Genomic DNA, 16845 nt, shown 5'->3' on the forward strand with positions numbered 1-16845 from the left:
GCCATTGTTGTGTATACTGTGCAGTAAAATGTGTGTATAGTTATAAGTGTGTAGCATGTGAGTGATACATTACTGGGCTACTGACTGTACCTGAACTGTGCTTAGTGTTCCAAATCTTGAGCCCTTTCCACAAATTGTCATCTGTCTACCTTTCTGGTTAATGCTGGACCAACAGTGGACTATAGCTGGACTGAGGAAATCATTCAGAGCAAAGTCTAAGGTCCTACTGGCCCAATGACTTGAGGAGACAAAAGGTCAGACTGCATCCCAGGCTATTCTTTAAGCCTTATCAGCCTTATACCAGACAGACAGACAGAATCAAATAGGTAGCCTACATTTTAGGTACCCCCATCACCCAATCACTCCCTTCATTCCCCTCTTCTTTCCCAACATCAATTCATTTAAGATCTATTCATACATTTCCAATATATTTATGTATGAGCCCTCCCTCCCTCCCTCCCTCCCTCCCTCCCTCCCTCCCTCCCTCCCTCCCTCCCTCCCTCCCTCCCTCTTACTGTAATCCATCACTGTTCCATCATCCACCATGCAAACAGCCCCATAGTTACCATGGCAACCACCATGGGCCCAGCTATGCGCAGCTCTTCTCTGATTGGCTGGCACAGAGGCAGTCTGAGCCTGTCTGGTAGATGTGGTAATTGGCTGGGAGTCTCAACCCCCCCCCATCCACTTCACATACAGATACACACAAACACAAAACACGCATACAGTACTATAAACACATAAACACAATCCACATAAGCTTCACAGACATCCTTGGAAATGGAAGAGGGAGACAAGGGGTCAGAATAACGTGGGCAGGAAGAGAGGTGGGAGTAGGCCAGTAGTAGTCTCTTCTTTGTTGGATGGGCGGGGGGGGGGGGGGGGGGGGGGGGGGGGGTTGGAGGGATATACAGAATTTTGGGATAAGGTGGAAGTGGGAATTTTGCCAAGAAATGGATGGAAGAATATATATATTTTAAAATACACATTTTCCCCAAGAAAAAAAAGGTGTGCACTGGTGATGGTTCTGGCTTCTGGAAGGTGAAGAATGGAATTCAGGATTTGCTTCAGCCAGGTCTCTCCAGGACTACAGTATGATAGTTGCCTATTCTCCAATCTATCCCATACAAACATTGTAGCTCAAAGAGAACTTGTTTACTTTCAAGCTGTAAGAGGTTCAAGTAATCCAATCATACTTTGGTAGATCATTATATTTTGGGGAGAAAAGTGCCCACGTGGGTTTATGGATCCAAGCTCCAAACCATCTATTGTAAATAGCATATTTATGACACTTAACACATAATGGATGAATTTTCAGCTTTTCACATTTTCTTCAGAAATACACAAACATTGCTAAATTGGTGGGTGTTCAGAAGCTCCACACAGACACACACCACAGCAGACGGTTTCAGGAGTTACAACTTTTATTAATGATTGTTCGTAAATCAAAAAAGGAGTCAGGAGAGAAAAAATGTGGGAAAATTGGGTGCCTGGAGTAAGACAAGATGAATTTACAGTGAATGAATGACAGCTATGCAGTTGCAGTCAATATTTCAACGCGTTCCCAGGTAGGTAGGAGAAAACAACCCACGTGTCCAGGAAGATCTCCATCAGGGTAAATACTAACAAATTCATTTAATCCAGTGTTTCTTTTTTTTTATACAACAGACAGTTACAAGAAAGGAAAATGTGCACACACTCACACAGGAATTTATTATTTGGGGAATAAAAAGTGCAAGCAAGATCACAGCACAACAATTTACAAGAGGGCCAAAATCCTGCTTCGTTTGAGGACTGGACAATAATCTTCTTTCCCTTCTGATCCCACCCCCAGTCTAAAGATGGGGGTAGGGGGGGGGGGGGGGGGGGGTCAAAGGTCATATCTGAGCTTGAGTCACTCCTCTTTCTGCAACTGCATCTTCTCAGATAGTACAATCAATGTAGTTTGACCACCACATCCTCATAAGTGCCAGGAATAAATTCAGAAGTAAAGGCTTATCAGTAAACACTTTCAGATCAGCTCACCTCACTCACACAGAATCACAAGTCATCATCTGGCTATTACCTCAGTACTGGCTCTGAACACAACTCTGATTGGATATTGGTGGGAAACTTAAAATGATGGAACAGTAATGTGGTGAAGGTTTTCACATTGTCTTTTGAGGAGCCTGTCCATTAACAGGTGAAGAGTTTACTTATCGAACGATTCACCGCTAGGACACAATCTATTATGACACAATCAAAGGGCCCCAAATTCAGTAGAATAACGTTCTGTCACTTTGTCCCGATACCAGATCTGTTCTCCAAGGGTCATTGTCATGCGACAGCACAAACAGATCTGGGATCAGGCTACTGTCACTCGGGACCAACTACAGTAGCGAGGACTGAGGCTTCAGCAGTACCCATTCTAGCGTAGTGCACTAGTGTTGACTGTATTCTTGGATGTATCGGAATGCAGCCTGTGCCGTGGAGAGGAAGTTTGAAAAATAATAACCGTCTTTTCACTGTGTTTGTTTTTCGAGGACCTCATTATGAGTGTAAAGAGACTGTGTGCATCCCAAATGGGACCCTATTCCCTATGTGATGCACTACTTTTCACCAGAGCCCTATGGCCACTGTTCAAAAGTAGTGCACTATAAAGAGGAAAGGGTGTCATTTGGAACGGAACCACTGACAGACAGTGTCTCTCCCTCTCTCTCACACACATAGCCACACACACATACACACACATGCCAAACAAACAAACACACTGTGCAAAATGTTTGAAGTAGAAAAACACAGACATAAACAAATAAGAGAACAATACTGAGAGAGAAGAGGTGAAAACATCCCTAGTTATTCGAGAAAAATAAATAAAGTAGATATCAAAATATGAAATCGAGAGAATTTCTGGTATCACACATGTCTAAATGATGGTACATACATTTTGGGTAGCACAGGTAGTAACATTTTCCCCAACATGGCTGTGTGTGTTGGATCATACCATAGTAGAATATAAACACATACATTTGAGGAGTAGAGACATTACAAATATGGAGGCAAATAGGACAACCACTTTTAAGTGCATTTAAATAGACATAAATTGTATTTTTGAGTTCATATTTCGATATGCACTGAGACGGTGAATTATGAAATGGCAATTAGTGTTTTTGATAAACAGAGAGAGTGACAATCTATTTACAGCAAAATGTCTCCCAACTTAAAGCTCTAGGAAGAGTAGGAGGGATCATTGGACCAATCAAAGTTGCAGCCTCATACAATAGTCCAGTCAGATAGGCCACTGGGGGAGGGGACTTTGGGTTGAAAAAAGACTCGTCTCAGTGCAAGCGCACAAACTCACATGCTGGCGTCCCAGTTAGTAGAAGTCCTTGCTTTTAGCTTACTCTTTGAAAGCACATTATATTACAAGTCCCTAGCACACAAAGCAGTCTTGCAGATAGTAAAGAGCTCATTCTATTAGTTTTGATGACTTTTCACAAAAATGAGTTATCCTTTGAGAAAAACAGGGCTCGGAAGAGAGAAACGGCGCAAGCTGGCTTGAATTCGTTTGGTCCAACAGAAAATGTAATACAATAAGTCATGGTGGTGTTTCTAGGAATCAGAATCATCAGAAGCCCCTCCTCTTCCTGCTCCCCGACCCTGCCATAGGTCCTGCCTAGCACCTGGTTGGCTACGGTTGGCTCTCATTTCCACGCAGTTTTAGGAGGGCACATTTGCCCTCACTCACACACGCATACACACGCACATATACAGATGGACACACACACACACACACACAACTTTACCCAAATGGGTCACAAACACATTATTGCGAATTAAGTGTGCTTTCTTAAATACATGTTATCCTTAAAATATCTTTCAAAACTATAATGTTAACACCATGCAAATAAAGTACCAAATAAAATGTTTAAAAAAACATTTGGGCCTTGTATTTTTGACAAGGCCAGACAATAAAACCTGCATTGTCCACACTTAAAACATACCTACATTCTTGCTAAACACACAGACAAAATACACCAAGCTCCGCCAAAGTCATAGCAGTCTCGTGTTGGCTTTTTCAGTTGTTGTTTTGAAGGAAATGAAGGTAACCAGAAGTTCATAGTTGAGGGAAACGTTTGCTCTAATTCAATATGTTTTTGGAAACACAATTTGATGTAAGTGGCTGATGGCAGAGTGACAACCTCTCCACTCCCTCTCCTCTGTAAATGTCATAAAGCCACAATAGCTCTGCGCGATGGTATCAATCCCAGAGTACTTCACTTGCAAAGGGTTTGAGTGGCGGCTCCATGTGGGAGGAAGGGGGCGGGGCTGCAGCTGCTTTAAACCTAACGAGGAGTCTGGTCGTCACTACGGCCTGCTTCTCCCTCTCTCTGTGTACTCTGCTGCCAGGGCCACAGCCCAGTGTATAGGAGTATAGGGCCACAGTGGCAGCTGATGCTCGTTAGGGCTCCTCTAAGGACCCTTCACGGGGGAGAACGTGCCTCTTGAGTGCCCTTGTGGGCTACTGATAAACAGCTCTTTGGAGGCAGACGGTGGAGGGCAAGCAAGCCCCGGGGGGCAGCCCAGTTAGGCTATTGATGATCAGATGCTCCCCGCTGAGGCTGCTGGGATAGAAGGTGGTTCCTCCTGGGCCAGAGGTGCCAGAGGTGGAGGGGACTCCAGGGGCAGGTGGCTGGGCCTCAGCAGGGACAGACTGGGGGAGACCTGGAAGGAGCATGGTGCACCCTGGGATGTAGGTACTTCCATTGACGTTAAAACAGCTGGGGCTGGGAGACCTGATGACTGGAGATGTCGTTTCATAGAGGAGGAAAAACTGCAGGGCGTTGGGGGTGTCTTCTCAGATTGGAGTTGGTCCAGTTGTTATGTTTAGGGGGGGTGGTGGGTAACGTGGTAGATTAGGTCAGGGTGATGTAGGCCGAGGCCTTCTCTTTCAGCTGTCGCAGACACAGATGGCAACTCCAGCTCCCTGGAAGATCAACAGTTCACAAGTTCACTGGTTATTGGAAAGCCCAAGGATTAATCCTAGCAGAATAAATGAACACTGTACATTGAATACTGATTGTGAGTGCATCACCACATACTGTGGTCAGGTAGTGTGATAGATTTGCAACTCTTAGCCATGTCAACTTGACTTGCGGATGACACAAGCATTCAGCACATGGCCTTTCCCTTTATAATGCATCTACTGTATAAGTGACATTATGAACCCAGACATTGCATGGTCATCAATTACTGACAATATGCCGGCCTTGGTATACTATACAATATTCTATAGGACTACACTAGGTCCATATCTTCCACATATCCTGTAGTGTACCTACCCTCTGGGGGCTCCGCCATAGGGGGGCTCAGGCAGTACATATGGTAGCCTCTGTCACAGTCATCACAGAATAGTAACTGATCCTGGAACAAGGAAACACACAAACACAAATAATGTTTTGACATTATCAATCAAATATAGCACATACTACACATAACACACAAAGGCCCAGATTTGCTACGCGTTCGCACCCGGTGCAAGGATTTCACCCATTTTTTGTGTGTGTTATTATCCTTTACTAAGGAGGAGAAGAGTCCAGGCGAGTGTGTGTTGTGGTAAATGGATAGTGGGATATGAACGCAACATGTAAAGTGTTGGTCCCATGTTTCATGAGCTGAAATAAAAGATCCCAGAAATGTTCCATACGCACAAAAAGCTTATTTCTCTCAAATGTTGTGCACAAATTGGTTTACATCCCTGTTAGTGAGCATTTCACCTTTGCCAAGAAGCTGATTAAACAGCATGATCATTACACAGGTGCACCTTGTGCTGGGGGCGATAAAAGGCCACAGATGTCTAAAGTTTTGAGGGAGCGTGCAATTGGCATACTGACTGCAGGAATGTCTACCAGAGCTGTTGCCAGAAATGTTTAATTTCCCTACCATAAGCCGCCTCCAATGTCGTTATGGAGAATTTGTTAGTACGTACAACCGCAGACCACGTGCATGGCGTCATGTTGGTGAGCGGTTTGCTGGTGTCAACGTTGTGAACAGAGTGCCCCATGGTGGCGGTGGGGTTATGGTATGGACAGGCATAAGCTACGAACACAACTGCATTTTATTGATGGCAATTTGAATGCACAGAGATACCGTGATGAGGTCCTGAGGCCCATTGTCGTGCCATTCATCCGAATGGAAGCTGAAAGCTGAAACCTTGAAGCTGAAAATGTCCCAGTTCTTCCATGGCCTGCATACTCACCAGACATGTCACTCATTGAGCATATTTGGGATGCTCTGGATCGATGTGTACGACAGCGTGTTCCAGTTCCTGCCAATATCTAATAACTTCGCACAGACATTGAAGAGGAGTGGGACAACATTCCACAGGCCACAATCAACAGCCTGATCAACTCTATGCGAAGGAGATGTGTCGCGCTGCATAAAGCAAATGGTGATTTTCTGATGCACGCCCCTACCTTTTCTTTTAAGGCATCTGTGACCAACAGATGCATATCTGTACTCCCAGTCATGTGAAATCCCTAGATTAGGGTCTAATGAATTTATTTCAATTTACTGATGTCCTTATATGAACTGTAACTCAGTAAAATCTTTGAAATTGTTGCATGTTGCGTTGATATATATTTTTCAGTATAGATGTTTTGGGAGTATGAAGGGGCGTGTGTGTGTGTGAGTGTGGTGCTCACGTCATTCTCGGAGGTGCCACACAAGCTGCAGGACTTGCACTCGATACACTGCCAGCGGTAGGTCCGTACTGCTGCTGTCATGTTGACTGTGAACTGCAAGCAGGACGGGTGACCTGGGGACACAGAGAGGGACATACACACTCTTCATGTTACACGTCATTACCGTCGTTGTCGACGTCATCAAGTTGGACTTGTTTCCACCACACCAACACATAATAACATCTGTGTCATAATGACACATTTAAAACCAACGAAAAACGGTGTCCATAGAAGTGTCTGTCTGTCCGTACCTGAGCGTCCACAGTCGGCACAGGAGATGAGGTCCTCGGGACAGCCAGTCTTCTTGGAGCCGCCCAGGCAGAAGTCACAGTAGCCGTTAGGGATGACCGACCCATCTGCAGCTTTCTTAGCTGAAATCACACAGGTGGACTGGTTACATACAATAGAGCTCTTTCCATAACAAACGCTCTCTTACAGAAAAGCTGCATATTACTCTTATATTCGATGCTCTAGGATATAAGAGTAATCCAGCATTTGTATGAAGCTCCACTGAGCACAGACCTAGAGCACAGAGTATATGGCTGTGGTCTGTGGTTACTGATGACCTGCTACTGAGGCTGGTGTAGAGCTGAGGACTCAACAGGCTTAGAACTAGACTGACGTAGGTGGAACATCGCAGGTTTGGAGAGGGAAAGAGGAAGAGAGAGAGCGAGAGACAGAGCGAGAGAGAGAGTAAGCAGAAAGGAGTGAAAGCGGCAAAGACAGGAAACATAGAGTGAGACAGAGAATATGAGACTTCCAGCCAACCAGACTGCAGAGCGTCCCAGCTGGATAAAACTCACCCTCCTCCATATGTTGGTTTTGGTAAAGCAAGCAGCAGGCCCGCTGAAGCCTGGGACTCGCCAGCTCGTGCTCAGCCAGGGAAGGGAGGAGTAAGACGGGAAGGGAACTCCACTGGGAGGCCCAGGGGTCTGTTAAATATTGGGACAGACTTGCTGTGCATCAAGCGGCAGGTGCACGGCGGGAAACCATTTTAGAACAACCATTTATGGAGAAGAACATCCCCCTGCATGCATCCTCTCTGTCTCACTGATTGCAGTCGATTGCATAATAACTTTAATAGCTCTGATCACGTAACCAGGACAGTGTATTTGTATGTGTCCTTTTTTCCTGTATTAAGATGCAATGCAATGGACAGGAACATCACAATGACTCACCATCGTGCCATGTAAGACAGAAGAAGACAAACAGACAACAGTATACAGTAGACTAGACAAGCACACACAGGAATTCATCCCGAATACGTAAACACACAAAACACACACACACACACACACACACACACACACACAGAATTCATCCCGAATACGTAAACACACACACACACACACACACACACACACACACACACACACACACACACACACACACACACACACACACACACACACACACACACACACACACACACACACAGAATTCAGCAGCAGTCGGCATGGTGGAGTAATCAGTGGCTGTCTGGTGTGTGATTTGGAGAGCCAGGGCCCTCTCCAGCGAGGTCATTAATCCAGTCCAGGGTGGCTTGTGGCAGGGGGCTGGGGGAGGGGGGGAGTAGGCGTGGGTGGAGCAGGGCGGAGGGGGGGGTTCTACTCCACAGGGTTGGTCAATAAACCCCAGAGAGAAAAAAAACAACTCTGATCAGGATGAGAGGAGAGGGGGGAGGAGAAAAGAGCAGAGGAGCTGTCCGTGGTACCAGCACAGCAGCCAGCCAGGCAGCTCTGTACTTTATTGTATAATGAGGAGCAGTAATGTACAGTGGAGTGGTACATTACGTACATTCAGGGGACTGTGGCAAACATACCACTATCCCCACCTTCGTCTACAACACTTGCCACTTGGGCACTGAGCTATGTATGGACTATATACAACAGGTACATATATTATGCATGTACAGTGCAAGCATTAAAAACAAGGCAAAATAGGTTTATTAATGAAATACGTCACTTTGAGTAACGTTTTTTTTAAGCCTCTGGCCTTGTGAAAAAAACACACACCCCTTCTTTGTATGTATTTTATTTTAACAGACTACTGCTGACTGTGCTTTACCACAGTCCATGGGGAGCAAAACTGTATATGCACACACAATTACATAAAACTATATGCCAAACGGCACATACTACAAACAGTGTTGCTCTGGGGCTCTGTGGACCGTGAGGCTGCGAGGACCCCTGAGAGTGAATCAGTAGGCCCTGACACATCTGTGTGTGAGAGGGCTGCCTGCTGGCCTGCCTGCTCAGAAAGGAAAGCCCATCAATGATTAAATGCCTGTGGCCATGTTTAAAGTCTGAGACGCTAACCTGAGGTAGTATATCCTTAAGACAGACAGAGAGAAAGAGAGATAGGGAGTGAAAAAGAGAGGGGGGGAGAAGGAGAAAGAGAGGGTGGGAGGGAGAGGGAGATAGCAAAGCGAGTGGAAGAGAGAGACAGAGACATACAGACCAAACCAGACAGAGAGACACAGAAAACTGGCAGACAGGCAGACAGAGACAAAGAACATGCGCGAGAGAGGTAGATCAAAATGATCACAAGTAGCACGTTCCTGAGGTTGTCAAGGGTGATACACACCTCCCTCCCTCCATCTCAACTCCAGCACCACCTTTCCTGTAACACCCCTCCAATTACTGGGAGAATACAGGCAGAACAGCACACTTCACAGCTTTTAAGTGTGTCTCGGAACCCACTGGGAATTAGGGGAGAGAGATGAATCCTCAAATACCCCCCTCATATCTCCCCACTCCCTTCCATTCCCTTCTCTCGCTTTCTCTCCCCCTAACTCTCTCCCCTCTCTTCGTCTACCTCTCTCCCTCACTCTCTCAGCATAAGCCTCTCTACCTCTCTTCCTCTCCCCTCCACCTCTCTCCATCCCCCTCTCTCTTCCTCTTTTCCGATCTCTCACTCTCCCGATCTCTCTACAACCCTCTCTCTCTCTCTCCGCGCTCTCCCTTTTCTCTCCCTTTCTCACTCCCTCATTCTCAATACAGCCTGCTGCTGGAGTTTTCACAATCTCATTCTAGCACAATCCCTGGCCTAAGATCCATACCGCTCTGGCTGGTCAATAAAGTGGCCACAGCATTATCGAATTAGCACTTCCACAGGAATACCCACAAGCACCTGTTGCCTGCTCTCACTTTCTCTATGCGTCTCACTCTCCTCCACACTTTCATTCCTCCTTTTGCTCTCTCACCCATGTCTATTCACTCTGTTTTCTGAGCACAAACCTGGTCCCAGCATAGGTCCCAGCATACAGGTCCCAGCATACAGTACAATGAGCACAAACCTATTCACACAGGTCCAAGCATACAGTACAATGAGCACAAACCTATTCACACAGGTCCCAGCATACAGTACAATGAGCACAAACCTATTCACACAGGTCCAAGCATACAGTACAATGAGCACAAACCTATTCACACAGGTCCCAGCATACAGTACAATGAGCACAAACCTATTCACACATGTCCCAGCATACAGTACAAGGAGCTAAAACTCATACACCGGGCCAACTATTAGATAGCTTAGCTTAGTTATTATGGTTTTGCACCTGACAATAAAACAGGGTTTCACTAAAGCAATCCTACTAGTCTAGAGTTAACCAGTGATGATGCTGTCTATGATGTCACTGTGAACAAACCATACCAACAGAGACACAGATCAGCTCCTAGTCTCACCTACACACCAACACACTGCCTTCCCCACAACACAAAACACATTGCAGCATGGCAGGGGAGCAAATAGAACAGAAGAGGAGAGAGGAAGAGGAGAGAGGAAGAGCAGAACAACAAAGAGGAGAGGGAAGTGAAGAAGTGGCTGCTGCTGTGTCAGAGCATCAGTGTGAAAACACACACTCTGCGCTCCTGTCGCCAGGCTGCTTAATGAGGGGAGCACCACACCTAGACACACATACAGATACACACTAATATAATGTATACATACACTCACATTCACAGACAATACACGCACACATACGCAAACATGCGCACAAGCACACACCGGAACACTGAGACAAACGCGCGCACGCACACACACACACACACACACACACAAACACAAAGATTTATAGCCAGCAGATATTTGCATAATAACTTTTAAAGGCTCGTTCCACTCCCAACCCCCACCCTCTCTCTTTAACGTGACGAATGAGAGTCCCTCTGCCCCCAATCCAGCCTTCAGTATCAGCTTTCATCCAATGCATACACACACTAGGGCTGTGACGGTCATGGAATTTTGGGTGACATTTTGGATGACAGTTATTGTTTTTTCACACATTTTCTCCTCTCCTCTGCTAGACCCTATGAATGTCCCACCTACTTACTGGTGCAAGTCCCGTACTGTTTTTGATTGGGCTTATATCATCAAATTCATGAAAACGGGGTCATTTAAGATATATTTGTATTCGGCGATAAAGGTTACATTTTTTTTTAAGTAATCGAAAACCTTCATGAAAGGCATCAGGTAAAAGTGAATTAATCCACGAATAAGAGTATAATTGTACGGTGCATTCGGGAAGTATTCAGACCCCTTCTCTTTTTCCACATTTTGTTACAGTACAGCCTTATTCTAAAATGGAATAAATCGTTTGTTTTTTCATCAATCTACACACCATAATGACAAAGCAAAAACTGTTTTTTAGAAATGTTTGCAAATGTATATAAAAAAGAAAATCCTGAAATATCACATTCACATAAAATTCAGACCCTTTCCTCAGTACTTTGTTGAAGCATCTTTGGAAGTGATTACAGCCTTGAGTCTTCTTGGGTGTGATGCTACAAGCTTGAATGACCACGTTTTCATGAATTTAATGACATAATGGGGGAGGAAGGTATTGCCTAGGCAACTGAAGACTTGTTTGCTACAACACGTTGCTTATTTCAGCAAGGAGCAACAAAGTTTCATCACGTTGTAGTCCATGTTACAGCAGAAACAGACAACCGCACGAATGCCCGGCCGTCCAGTCTTCAGTCAGCTGTTCGTTACACCCCCCAAAAAATGCTTTGACGGTTATTTGTCATGTTATCACCGTGGCGCTAACACACACACACACACACACACACACACACACACACACACACACACACACACACACACACACACACACACACACACACACAGACAGAGAGACAATGGATTCAGTATTATGCAGGGAGAGTGACTGTGAGTCAGTCAGACGAAAAGTGTCAGTCACAGATGAGATATCTCATGAGGTACCTTTCTTCTCTCATCATGGCTGTGCTTCTCTCTTTCACAGAGGAAATTTGATTTTTCTTCTGCAATCCGTCTATTGTCACACAAATACCTACACCATCTGTCCCCACCTCCTTCTTCAATTCTCTATCTCTCCCTCTTTATCTCTCTTTTAAACACACATGCACGCACACGCACATGCACACACACGCGCACACACACACACGCACACACGCACACACCAGCAAGACGCAATGCAATAACATGCTCGTTTCTCTTCCCTGTCCAGTCAGCAGGTTGTGTAAGTCCCAGTGCATTGTGGGTCTGAAACAGAATGACATTGCAAAGCGAGAGGACGGTGGAGATTTTGGTGCATAATAAAACTTGATCTATGGCTGCAGTGTAATCACACTGACCTGCACACGCTATGTCAGCCTCTGTGACAACATAAGAGCCTCTGTCTGTAGCAGATACACATACATAAACAGTACATACACACTTATTTGTATATATACACATACACACATATGCATATACACACACATATATTCATACACACACACACACCTCCATAATACACACACAAACACAAATCATACATACACACTTCACAATCACCCCTGTGCCAACTGGAATGTCTGTTTGATGCTCAGAAAAATGCAAACATTAATCATTTTTGGTGAAGGGAGAACAGATTACAGTTCTATACTCTCCCCCATGTGACTCTGTAATCCTGTTTAAAAAGCCCCTAAACTCAGACTCTTAGCCGCAGTTAGGTCCCATTGTCTGACCCGCCAAATAAATAGTGAGGAAACGCTGGAATTTAGATAGCAAGACAGGTATACTGTACAGTACATAAAAAACATCCTAGTAAGATTGTGTGTGTGTGTGTGTGTGTGTGTGTGTGTGTGTGTGTGTGTGTGTGTGTGTGTGTGTGTGTGTGTGTGTGTGTGTGTGTGTGTGTGTGTGTGTGTGTGTGTGTGTGTGTGTGTGTGTGTGTGTGTGTGTGTGTCTATGCTCCGACAGACAGACAGATAGGTTATCATGAGCAGGATGGGTGGGGGTGGGGGGGGGGGGGGTTATACTAAGATGGCCAAATGACTGAGGATCCAATCCTAACCCGGCAAGCCTCTCCTCTGTAAATACAGAATACCAAATGAAGCAGTGCAATATCAGCCTGCCATCTCCCTGTCTGGGGTAATATATATGATAAATCATAAAGAGAATTCTTTACTTTTTCTCTCCTTCCTTCACTCTCGCTCTCCTTTCTGATGCCTTTAATGAACTCCTCTGCCCCCTCCGTTTCAACCCCTCCAATGCCAAACTCCACTCCCCCCTCCCTCCTCAATGTACATAACAACATACTCTTTAGGAGGGAGCCCAGCCTGTCACTATAGCAACCGGATTGCTAGGCAACAGCCGTTTCTCTTCCTGCTTTGTTGTGGTAGAGGAGGCAGTGGAGTGGCGGGCGGCAGGCAGCGTGAGCTGGTCTGGTTATGGAGGAAGCTACTGTACCGGCACTGGCACCAGCAGCACAGGCATGTGGAAAGTTCAGGAAGAAACCAGACCAAAATAACAGCTAAAGGTGATGGTCGGGGTTGAATAATTAACTTGGTAAGTCCAGAAAGGTCTTCCCTCTAATAAGAGACATTCCTTACCATGGTGGGGCAAACTGGTAGACAAAGTCCCAGCCGCGCTTACAGCAAGCAAGCGACTGACTACACCTAAATAGACCGCCGTTTGAGCTAGACTATAGAATCTAAAGTCAAGTAAACTCATAGGGGCATTTTCCCAGACACAGATTAAGCCTAGTCCTGGACTAAAAAGCAAACTCAATAGTGAATCTACATTGAAAATGCTTTTTTAGTCAGGATTAGGCTTAATCTTTGTGGGGGAAACCACCCCATAAACTGGTTGTCATTTGGACCATGTTTACCTTTATTTTATATGGTTAGGTACAGTATACATGTTCTGTATTTGTAGTGGTGTGGTGTGCTGATCATGTAGTGTGTTCAGGTGGTGTGTGTTACATGTTCAGGGTCCATGGGTCGTGACTGTACTGCCTCGCTCCCACCACCCCGGTCCTCTCTCTCTCTGAACCCAGCCTGTATCTCTACTCAGTCTCCTGTATAGGCTACTCTGCTCTGTACCTGTCTGCTACAGTACAGACAGAATGACTAGCCAGGACAAACTCATTTTCACCATTTCACTAATACCATCAAAATCAAATAAATCATAGCACGTTTTAGGAGTTCATTCAGTAGTTTTTACCTGATTAAGTTGATTCATGTCGAAAAAATAACGTTAAAAGTGCAATTTATATTCCTAAAACATACATTTAAAATGATACTGCTGCTTCCTATTTTTTTATATAGCCGAGTGTCAAAACACCATTTTTAAATGTCCAAATAATTCATAATCAATATTCTGAAATAAGTTGTGATATGTTGAAGACTAATACATACAATTACTCCCTATACACACGCGTCACACTTGTGTTCAGATTACTTGTATTTTGCTAAATTAGTACCTTAAAAACTGCTCACGCATCAAATTGACCAAGCAGTCATTCCAGATTGAAATTGATTCGCTTGTTCTACTGTAATCAATAGCGTGCACAGATGAATCACTCACGTCAATATTGTATGGAAATCAATGGAACTGGGACAATTCACTACCATTTGCGCACTTCTAAAATACAAACCACAACGGACTTGGGTATACTAGATATACCTGTCGATAGATGAGACCCTGTATTTATCTACTCCTCTCCTTGGGAATTTCACAAGTGCATTCTAAACCCTGCGACAGACAGGTGAGTATGATCAAATCAACCGGACCAAACCAAAGATATTCATCAGTTTAAAGGAATCGATTTAGGTTCATCTTGAGGACTATAAACTTGTACATTAACATCAGCAATCCGAGGTATAAAAATAAAAAAAAACACTAAATTGTATGAGGTGAAAATGCGGGCTTGTGTAAGGAAGTAACACAAACTGTCCACATTAGCGCATTATAAAATTATTTTATATTTCAAAATAATTCAACAAGTCAATTTTGGATGATAGTATATGTTGCCCACTCACAAAATATTTCAACAATTACATACAATTGAACTGGGCGCTCGAGACTAGAGCCTCTATAGTGTCAGTGCATCTGTCTGAACGTTCCCAGTCCCTACAATGACACAGGCCCTCCACTGTCACCAGACCCTCATTATCAGACCACCCTCTCTCTCTTACTGCAGGACTTTCATCACATGTGAACCTGCTGGAACAGAACCAACCACCACTCCACAGATATCATTCCACATGTAGTATTCTACCCCACAGACAGAGAGAGAAAGAGAAAGAGGGAACAGACAGCCAGGACGCCATTTTAGGTTTGATACATAATTAATTTTGTCCTTATCGCTGATTACAAGGATTCCTTCTCACACTGGCGAGTGAAGCCATTTTGTGAGCGAGGTGAAACTGGGGAGGAAAAATGTGAAATTAAATAAATATAGAAAAAGAACAACAGGAACGAAAGGACGCTGACCTTCAAAGGGCTCAATTACATGTTGCCCCCCTCCACCCCTCCACCCCCCCTCCTGCTCTCACTCCTCCGACCGTCTGTCCGTCCAGATAAACCAGACTCGGAATGTCAATTCTGATTTGGGGAGAGGACGTAACGAGAACTGCCTTGACTCTTTCTGCTCACAAAACCAATTTTCAGGTGCACACCAGAGGGCCGCCCTCGAAAGTAAACACCCCTCCCTCCTCCCCATCTCATCAATGCCCAAAACCAGCCCCCACCACCCCTGCCTCTCTCACTTTATGAAGAAAAAAAAACTGAGAGGCAGCCATGAATTTTAATGTTGCAGTTCATTTTAACAATCGGCTTCCACTCCTGCAATGGAAATAAATACAGAAAAAATGAAGAAAATTATAAGCGATGGATAAGTCATAAGACAAATGCAGAGAGAGGGAGATAAGGAGAGGGAGAGGGAAAGGAAAGAAAGAAAGCATGGTAAACTGGCGATGAAGAGTGAGGGAGAGAATAGGTAGAGAATGAGAGGGGGAATGTGTGTGTGAGAATCTCATCTCCTAGTGGAATAATCTGTAATTTATCAAACTGATGGAAAAAGGGAGAAAGAGAGAGAATGATAGGGGGGTAAAATAATGAAATAAAAGAGAAGAAAGAGACTTTGGATTTCAGCGATCTTCCACTCTCGGTTTCTGCATTATGAAACGTATATGTATTAAACTTGATTGCTGACCTGCAAAACATTTTGGGACTATGTCAACAATGGACTAATGAAACAAATGCCAAAGATAGTTTTTGGATGGAGTTTTCCTTTAAATTTGCCTTGTGGAGTGGACCAGGCTTACAGACTCTAGTCTAGACATATTTTAGGAAGAATATTAAATGAATAATGTATGGACCAGTTTCATTATAACCATTCATGTTAATATCATTATTATATATTGTGTAATATAAAGGAGGGGGTGCATCTGCAACCAAAATATAGAAACATGCACACACACACACACACACACACACAATAGGCTTCTATTTGCATTTCATAAGAGAATGTAGTTTTGTGCATGTATGTACATGTGTGTATAGTGCGTATGTTATTGTGTGTGTGTGTGTGTGTGTGTGTGTGTGTGTGTGTGTGTGTGTGTGTGTGTGTGTGTGTGTGTGTGTGTGTGTGTGTGTGTGTGTGTGTGTGTGTAGCAGGAAGAGAGGAGAGGAGGATATTAAACCTCTCAAATGCAGTCATTCTCTTCTTTTTCACACTGCAGTCCTAAAACTGCAGCACGCATGCACACACACACACACACACACACACACACACACACACACACACACACACACACACACACACACACACACACACACACACACACACACACACACACACACACACACA

The 16845-nt window shown here is 44.5% G+C and overlaps 1 pseudogene; it reads right to left on the bottom strand.

Annotated features, from left to right (window-relative positions):
* Window positions 1–1406: 1406 nt before the first annotated feature.
* The window catches only part of LOC129822015 (zinc finger protein neuro-d4-like), a 43510-nt pseudogene continuing 28071 nt past the window's right edge, over window positions 1407–16845 (bottom strand).

The sequence above is a fragment of the Salvelinus fontinalis genome, chromosome 24 (genome assembly GCF_029448725.1).
Source record: "Salvelinus fontinalis isolate EN_2023a chromosome 24, ASM2944872v1, whole genome shotgun sequence".
In the NCBI taxonomy this organism is placed as follows: Eukaryota; Metazoa; Chordata; class Actinopteri; order Salmoniformes; family Salmonidae; genus Salvelinus; species Salvelinus fontinalis.